Genomic DNA, 9,443 nt, shown 5'->3' with positions numbered 1-9,443 from the left:
CGTGCTCTTTGTTATTTCAGAATAACTCACATTATTCCAAAATAGTTCTGCTGTGTAGATGTTCCCTAAGGCTGTGTCTACATTGGCACCCCTTTCTGTAAAAGGGATGCTAATGAGACACTTCGGAATTGCAAATGCCGCGGGGGATTTAAATATCCCCCGCGGCATTTGCATGAACATGGCTGCCGCTTTTTTTCGGCTCGGGGTTTTGCCGGAGAAAAGCGCCAGTCTAGACAGGATCTTGCGGAAAATAAGCCCTTTTCCGGAAGATCCCTTATTCCTACTTTCAAGGGATCTTCCGGAATAAGGGATCTTCCGGAAAAGGGCTTATTTTCCGCAAGATACCGTCTAGACTGGCTCTTTTCTCCGGCAAAACCCTGAGCCAGAAAAAAGCGGCAGCCATGTTCATGCAAATGCCGCAGGGGATATTTAAATCCCCCGCGGAATTTGCAATTCCGAAGTGTCTCATTAGCTTCCCTTTTACGGAAAAGGGTGCCAGTGTAGACACAGCCTAAGAGAATAAGAGAAAAATTCTTTAAGGTACTGGTATGAGGTGCTGTAGCCAGACAGGAACCCCCTTGTAACATCCATTTTTGCTTGCCTGGAGCATACAGGGCACACAGAGCAGAAGGCCCAGGCTGTGTGACCATGAATGGCTATAAACAGAGATATGCCAATTGCTGACCAAGAGGCTGCCAAGGAGTGCCCTTGACTTAACCCATATTGATACGAACACACATCCATCCGCGGGGGGAGGAATCTCTCGCCCAGTAAAAAAATGTCTAGTGCTCACAATTTAGTTATCTCTCTTGCAAGTGTAAATTAACTTGAAACTTGCTTGTAAGAACTGGCGCCACAAAACGGACCAGTAGAATTCGGCATCTTAGATAAGAAAGAGAATACGGGCCCCCAGGGGTATAAAGATAGGTCCAGCAGCGCATTCTCTTTGAGTGTCAATCTACCATCTATCTGCTGGTCGGGTTAGGTGTTTGATCTCCCGAGGTTCCAAGGGGACGCCCACCTCGTATTCGTCTTTCCTAGGAATTGAGAGACCGGCCCTGGCCTGACACGCTGGAGTCGAGAGGCACAGAAAGGGGTAAAAATTGTACCTGGATGTGGTCCTTTGTTTAAGTATATATATACATAGACTTAGAGCTCTTTAAAGATTAAGCTGTCACTTGGTACCATTATTTCTATTTTCTATCTTTATTTTCTTTGTAACCATTTTTAAAATCTGTATTTGTTAGCATTTAAGAAATAGAGCAATAGCCATTGTAACCATATGCTTTTATAAGTCTTTTAATAAACCTGTAACTGTTTAAGCTTTAACCTGACTCCTTCAGTTGCTGTAACAGAACCAAGCACAATTTAAAAGAACTTCAGCCGGTCATAAAGGGACAGACATAAGGAGAGCTTGGGCGTTTGGATCTGTGTCACTCCCAGGTGACAAGATCCGTTGGGGCACCTTTCCAGCCTTTCCCAGGCTGCCCGCTGCGAAGGAACCCCTGTGTTCTAGCAGTTAAAATCTAAGGTGTAATAAGCTCTTTCTATATAACGGGGCGTCTGTTGGCCTGCTGGCCACCCTCTGCGACGGGACCCCGGTCCTAGCAGTAAAGACACGGACGTTAAACCTTTTCTCGGAAGCATACACACACACACACTGCCCTGACCGTCGGCTGACAGAATTGGCGTAGTCGGCAGGATTGTGCTATTGGTTCAAATACAGCAGCATGAAGCCAGTCACGATTGACATGGATTTTAGCTGTATAGAAAAGGAGTTTGCCCGAGAGGGATGGGGCAACCCTAAGTGGGATAAAGAGATGTTAAGGAAAGGCGCTTGCATCTGGCTGTTAAAGGGTGTGTGGCAAGCAGCCTGCTCTAGCTACTGGAACTTAGAAACAGAGCTGATAAAGGTGCAGAGAGAGAGATACAAACTCTGGGAGCAATGCCAGAACCTGGATACCCAAGTGCGAACCCTAAATAAGGACATAGAGCACCTTTAGGAACGGCTCCTCCTGAGGCTAGAGAGGGGAAGAAGAAAGTAATTAATGGAGAAAAATGAGCTTTTGGAGCTGGCTTTAAAACTTTGCTAGTTCAAACCCCCTCTCTCCCGCCTTCCACTATAACCAAGATAAAACAGTACAGCATTCCAGCCGAAGCTATGGCTCCGGTCTGTGAACTAATTAAAGATCTGAAAAAACGGGGAATCTTAATTTGTACCTACTCCCCGTATAATTTGCTCAGGAAGCATCCTCGATAGGAATGAACCCCCATCCACGAGGAAGCTCTGAGAGACAGCTGATAACGAGATACGCACTTATCAGTCTATAAGTTCGATTTACCGTAATGAGTCCCATTTCATTTGTACCTTACTGTGGGAAACACAGAGATGTCCTATGCCTTATGGCAAGAAGGAGAAACTGTACCCCGCCGCCCCATACAGTTTGGCTCGAAGTTATGGCAGAGGTCATAGTTAAATTACACGCTTTATGAAAAGTGCTTCTGGCAGCCTACACAGCACTAAGAGAAACAAAGGAGCTAACCCAAGCTCAAGCCATAACACTTCACACTCCTCTCCCAATCATTAAGCCCATATTGGAAGGAAAGGAGTTGCCACCGGGAATAGCCCAAAGGAAAATTAAGGATTCTACTGAAACTTAATTAGTTAACTGCATAAAAGAATGAGCTCTATATATTGTAACTTTATTTTGTGGGTTTCAAATGAACTAGTTTTATTTTGTTTTAGATTATGTCCTCTTGCTTAAAATTGCAAACAGACAAAGCACAAATTAGTTAGTGCTTGCGTTAGGCATTCAACTTTTAAGGTTAAATTTGCTCTCTAAGAAAACCAAGTTATTGTTTTAAGAATCCAAACTCTGAAACTTCACTGTGTCTATGTTCAAGGCTGAGTTGATAACACTTTTAGCTTGCTCTCAGATCCAAGGTTGTAAGTGGGGGCAGACTGCCTGTCTGTTCTGACGAGGTTTGAAACCAACTGTCCCTCATAAGTAAGCCTAGAACATTGTACATATGGTTCTTTTCAAGAAAATAAAAGCTTTTTGCTTGCAGGAACAGTAACTGGCCAACCAACACCTTGTGCTAAGGAGAAGCATTATAGCTTCACACATTAAGCCTGATCTGTGGTACAAGAGAGAAACTGAGGCATGCCACCGTTGGGGAGGGCTAGCAACTCTAGAGGTAATTCAAGGGAGTGGAAGGTCACGAGTACCGATGAAGCGCCCTTGTTCTCGTAAAGTTATAGCTCACTCGCCCATAGAAGTGGTAAGGAACTAGCTGTAACCGATTCCCCTAGCAGATCTTAGGCAGTATTTTAAGTTATAATAGGCCACCCCGATGGGGGTAGAGATGTTTTCTTGTCTTTCAGATCATCAGAAAGCGCTGGTGCCAGCTGAAGAAAAACAACAAACAACAACGACAAAAAACCATGGTTCTGTGTCATGACACAATAAGTTTGTGTTCTGTCCAAGTTTGTCTTGTGTGTCTTAATTGTAATACATATTGCAAATATTGTTGTGTGTAAGATAGTGTTTTAATGAAAGGATAATTTGAGTAAAGCAGAAGCATTAATTTAAACCATCAAAATTAATAATTGGGCCCAATCAATTGGCAACTTTAAAATTCAGTGAAAGGATAATAGTTTGGAAATTGTTTAGGCTAGGAGAATGTTAACAATGTCTCCACAGGTGAATAAAGAAGAAACTGGAAAGAAGCAAGGAGTGCATCACGTGAACAGAAAGACTGGGAGTGGGGTAACAGCCCTCTCCCCCACCAGATTAGTTTTGCTTTAATAGCTCTAGAGCGCCAGAGATAATAAGAAATCTATAAGAAACAACACAGGCAAGTGGGACATCAGCATATTTAAGTAAAGATGCCCACAACAATGAGGAAACTAGTAACCTCACCATTGCAATAACAGCTACTTGCCCTGCTACTTACTGGTGCCTGATGCCTTAAAAGGCCTCAAGAATTATAGAATTGCATGGGTTAACAATTAAATATCTGTGAACCATGCTTGGTCCTTTAAAAGAAACAGTGACTCTAGTCAACGTAACCTCCTTCAAGTCACATACATAGAACAAATACACAGTCCTCTGAGTTAAAGTTTGTATAGAATACAGGCTGGTAGATGCAGTAATATCCAGTGCCTGTAAAGGCCTACACACCAGCCAAGCCAACCAAGTGATCCTAGATAGTTTGAAAGATCTGTCCAGCTCTGTGTCCACTTCACTAGATCTAACCAGATATTTGGACCAGAGACTGATTAGATTGTTAATTAATGGAACTAAATTAAAGAATTAGAAGGCCAGTATTGAAGAATAAGATAGCTTTGACCACCCAGCCCTGATGGTGGTGAGTCCCCATCTCCCCCGTGCCTACCCATGGGAGTGGGGAAGTAAAGAATCCATGAGGACCCAAAGGCCCACAGATGGCAAATGGGAAAACAGATTAGATACTGTGGTGCAAAGATTAAACAATCGGCAGACCCCTACAGGCAGTCCGATCAGTAAGAGATTTCTTCCCTACAGGGAGAACCTCTCCTAGCCACACTGTGCCACTCAAAGATTCTAAATATGCACCTGAAGACACTGTAGTAATCAAACACCCCAGTTTAAGAATGCAAACCTACGTACTGCACTCCTTCAAAGGAAAAGGAGTCTAGACCACTGCAGACGCTGGGCTAACACCAATAACCATTACTGAGGCTTGGATTGTATCCAAGACCGGTGAACTTTTTTGTTTTATTACAGGAAACTGAGGCAATGGCCCTGAACAGTGCTCCAGTGGGATGTATCCCTCCCAGCGCTGGTGTGGATCCGGGAAACCATCATGAACTTTTTGTATATATACCGCTTGCTGTTGCAGTGCTTGCAATCGCTGTTGTTATAGACTGAACTATAGAAAAAGAAACCTAAGCTGAAGCAAGACATGGTACTCCAACTCGCCATGGTCTTCTTCCTCATCCCAACTGCTACTGCTGTACCAGAACACCTTACTTAACTCCTCTACTGGACTGAGAATCGAGTTTGTCCCTCTCAGCCCAAAACAACTGATGGAACAAGAGTGACATCTTCCAATGGAGACCGGTATGGTTCGATAACAGCGACCACCGCAATCCTCAAAATAACTTTGGGGGGAGGCAAAGGAAGTGGCAATGGATGGTATGGGGTAAGACATGCTGTAACTAAGAATGTAAACATCTCATGGCTAAATTGGTTAGCCCAACAGCTGAGATTTTCCCTAACTCCTTTTTTTACACTCTGTTATAACCACTGCTCTAACCACTGTAATTTTTGTAATCATTTTCTGCATAGCTTTATGTATTGTGCAATGCCTAGTTAATGCAGCTATCTTTTCTGTGCACATTCGATATACAGCACTAGGAAAGGACCCTCGCCAATTCCTAGATCCTGAACCTTCTATTCCGGCCATCGGGCACTTCTAGATTCCCCCAAGGTGGGCAAGAGGTGCTGGTATCACCGCCATCTTGTATCCTGGGATGTGGTGTGTCGTATCAGGGGGTGGAATGTAGCCAGACAGGAACCCCCTTGTAACATCCATTTTTGCTTGCCTGGAGCATACAGGGCACACAGAGCAGAAGGCCCAGGCTGTGTGACCATGAATGGCTATAAACAGAGATATGCCAATTGCTGACCAAGAGGCTGCCAAGGAGTGCCCTTGACTTAACCCATATTGATACGAACACACATCCATCCGCGGGGGGAGGAATCTCTCGCCCAGTAAAAAAATGTCTAGTGCTCACAATTTAGTTATCTCTCTTGCAAGTGTAAATTAACTTGAAACTTGCTTGTAAGAACTGGCGCCACAAAACGGACCAGTAGAATTCGGCATCTTAGATAAGAAAGAGAATACGGGCCCCCAGGGGTATAAAGATAGGTCCAGCAGCGCATTCTCTTTGAGTGTCAATCTACCATCTATCTGCTGGTCGGGTTAGGTGTTTGATCTCCCGAGGTTCCAAGGGGACGCCCACCTCGTATTCGTCTTTCCTAGGAATTGAGAGACCGGCCCTGGCCTGACACGCTGGAGTCGAGAGGCACAGAAAGGGGTAAAAATTGTACCTGGATGTGGTCCTTTGTTTAAGTATATATATACATAGACTTAGAGCTCTTTAAAGATTAAGCTGTCACTTGGTACCATTATTTCTATTTTCTATCTTTATTTTCTTTGTAACCATTTTTAAAATCTGTATTTGTTAGCATTTAAGAAATAGAGCAATAGCCATTGTAACCATATGCTTTTATAAGTCTTTTAATAAACCTGTAACTGTTTAAGCTTTAACCTGACTCCTTCAGTTGCTGTAACAGAACCAAGCACAATTTAAAAGAACTTCAGCCGGTCATAAAGGGACAGACATAAGGAGAGCTTGGGCGTTTGGATCTGTGTCACTCCCAGGTGACAAGATCCGTTGGGGCACCTTTCCAGCCTTTCCCAGGCTGCCCGCTGCGAAGGAACCCCTGTGTTCTAGCAGTTAAAATCTAAGGTGTAATAAGCTCTTTCTATATAACGGGGCGTCTGTTGGCCTGCTGGCCACCCTCTGCGACGGGACCCCGGTCCTAGCAGTAAAGACACGGACGTTAAACCTTTTCTCGGAAGCATACACACACACACACTGCCCTGACCGTCGGCTGACAGGTGCCAATGAAACAGGTTAGAAGAGGAATAGAGAGAAACTACATGGCAATAAATGTAGGAAGAATTGTGATGACACACAAGATTTTATTCATGAATGGTGGACATGTCCAATCATTAGAGAATGTTGGGATGGCATCTATAAATACCACACATTGTTGGATATTTCTTGCCTGTGGTAAACCTCCAAGGGCTTCCTTGAGGAAATGGTCAGACAAAAGAAAATGAAGAATTACTCTTTTCTGCTAGTAGTTTCTTTGCTACAGGTAGTCTCATCAGGAAAATGGAAATATAAAGGATTAGTTCAAAAATTATGGGAGGTTGTGTTTAGGAAAAATTAACGCTCACAATTATATATCCAGAAAAATAGAGAGAGAACAGATAGACACTTCAATGTTTGATTCAGTACTCAAAAAAAAAAAAATCACTTAAAAAAACCCCTCACCTGCCTTTTTAAAAATATTCACATCTGATAGACATACCTGGTCAATGAAACTTGTGTCTAGGGGAGATATTATTCCATAAAATTATTAGAAAAGACAAAGGTGTTGCACTGAAGCTTGCACTGTAGTATGGTAACACCCTGTTAAGGAGAGAGCTGATAACTGTTTTCCTGTATAATGTCTCCTTAAAGCTTATCTAGGGGCTGGGAGGAGGGGGCACAAAGTGTGATGTGACCTGCTGGAGAGGGTCTGTATCTTGTTCCTGGTTGCAGAGCCGTATAGTTGAAGAGTCCCAGTTAATAACTCACTCCTACTTGCGGCTGATGCCATCCATCCCTCAAGGGATGGGAGCTAGGGGGAGGGTTTGCAATCCCCCACAAAAGGAGGGGGGGTCTAGGCCCTACCCCTCTGCTGGATCCCAGCCCAGGACCCTGTTAGTGGCTAAAGAGAGCCACTGAGTCAGCAGGGAAAATTCCAGCCGCAACACTCTGACTCTCCGGAGTCAGCTCGCTCACCATGTGGCCATCACTGTGCCTGAGATGCTTCCTGCTTCAAGTGTCTCCACTCACTGAGGAATCTTCAACTTCCTTCCTTCATCTGGGATCTGGCTGCTTCTGTGGGTGTCTGGAACCTGAGAGTTCTCTGTGAGGTAGTGCCTCGGTGTTTGGGTATTCTCTGTGGTTTGCCCAGAGCTGGCAAGCCATGTCCTCTCTCTCCAGTTGCCAGCCCCAAACGAGCGGGGCTGCTCTTTCATAGCAGAGCAGCTCGAGCATGCCCCTCAGTGAGTGGGGCCTTCTCAGCCCTCAGAGCTGGTTTAACCCCTTCCTGCTCAGTGCAGGGAAGAAACATCTTGTCACACTCTGCCCTTTCCATTTTATGAAAAACAATTGAATTCCAGGCATAGCCTAGTGTCCTGGCACAACCAAATCCTTGACATGCTTTAAGTTATGATAACTGGAAGCTGCATTCTAAATGTGATGGTCCTGCCTCTTAAACGGACTCTCAGATGGATGGGAAGACAAACATACATTTCTAAAACATACAGTAAAGATTTAATATTATATATTTTTCCAGCTCCAGAAGAAGTGGTTATGGGCTGGATAAGGCAGATGTGCAGTAGCCCAAAGGCCCATTCACCAATATGGTCTCTTCCCAGTCATCAAATCTACTCCCCCACCCCCGACATGTTCTTTTTTTATTTCAGTGACAGAAATAAAATGTAACTACGCTATACTCCTATTGCCCTGAACAACCAATACAGCCACACCACAGATCTGGAGTGTATTCTGCAGTGCCCAGCACATCAGCAAATTTTATGTCTCTCAGTTGCTGGGAAAACTGCTGCAGTCCATTATACTAAGTAGCACGAGCACAAATAAAGTTGGAATTCAATTAGTGGAAACTTTAATCAGTGATGATAATGCACTAGACAGAGAAGACAACATTTTAATTTGCAGAATCCAAGTTGAGTTTTTAGGGACAGTTGTAGTTAATTGAGCATATCTGATATATCATCATTAAGACTAAATTATGACCCTCCCAAGATGTTAATCCTACAGAAATTATTTTTGAAACAGAGTCATTCTTTAGAGTCATTGACTTGGTGAAACTTTCTTCTTCTGAAATTATTGCCCCATAAGGGAAAGTGAAGAGGAGGCTAAACAGCTGGGTTGTGTCTACACTGGGCCACTTATTCCGGAAAAGCAGCCGCTTTTCCAGAATAACTTGCCAGCTGTCTACACTGGCCGCTTGCTTTTCCGGAAAAGCAATGATGATCTATTGTAAAATTGTCAGTGTTTTTCCGGAAAAACTATGCTGCTCCCGTTCGGGCAGAAGTCCTTTTCCGGAAAAACTGTTCTGGAAAAGGGCCAGTGTAGACAGCACAGTAGTCTTTTCCACAAAAAAGCCCGGATTGCGAAAATGACGATCAGGGCTTTTTTCCGGAAAAGCGCGTCTACATTGGCCACGGACGCTTTTCCGGAAAAAGTGCTTTTTCCGGAAATACTTATAACGGAAAACTCTTCCGTTTTAAGCATTTCTGGAAAAGGGTGCCAGTGTAGACGTAGCCCTGGTGGTTGGAAATGAAAGTAGACAGTCAGACAAAACCATTAGCTTCTTTATGTGCCTACTGTGAGACTGGATATGCCCATGAAAACTGATGTGAATCTAACTAAACTAAAAAGTTGATGTCCCCCTGAATTTACAATGGTAGTTAACTCCAAGGAAGTCACAAACTTTCCATGCTAAAGAGCACAACATAGTTCATATACATGGGAAAATTCTCCATACACATAATTCTAAATGTTACAGCAGGTGTTTGGAAGCAGCTAA

At 43.8% G+C, this 9,443-nt stretch overlaps 1 long non-coding RNA gene across 1 annotated transcript; it reads left to right on the top strand.

Moving 5' to 3' along the window:
* Nucleotides 1–557: 557 nt before the first annotated feature.
* On the top strand, nt 558–6,318 carry LOC149524482 (uncharacterized). The gene is made up of 2 exons (XR_016349367.1): nt 558–1,096; nt 4,770–6,318. It is a non-coding gene; the product is annotated as an uncharacterized LOC149524482 (long non-coding RNA).
* The last annotated feature ends 3,125 nt before the right edge of the window (nt 6,319–9,443 follow it).

Source organism: Pelodiscus sinensis, chromosome 4 (assembly GCF_052426305.1).
Source record: "Pelodiscus sinensis isolate ZL-2025 chromosome 4, ASM5242630v1, whole genome shotgun sequence".
NCBI lineage: Eukaryota > Metazoa > Chordata > Testudines > Trionychidae > Pelodiscus > Pelodiscus sinensis.
This window is presented reverse-complemented; position numbering and strand designations above follow the sequence as displayed.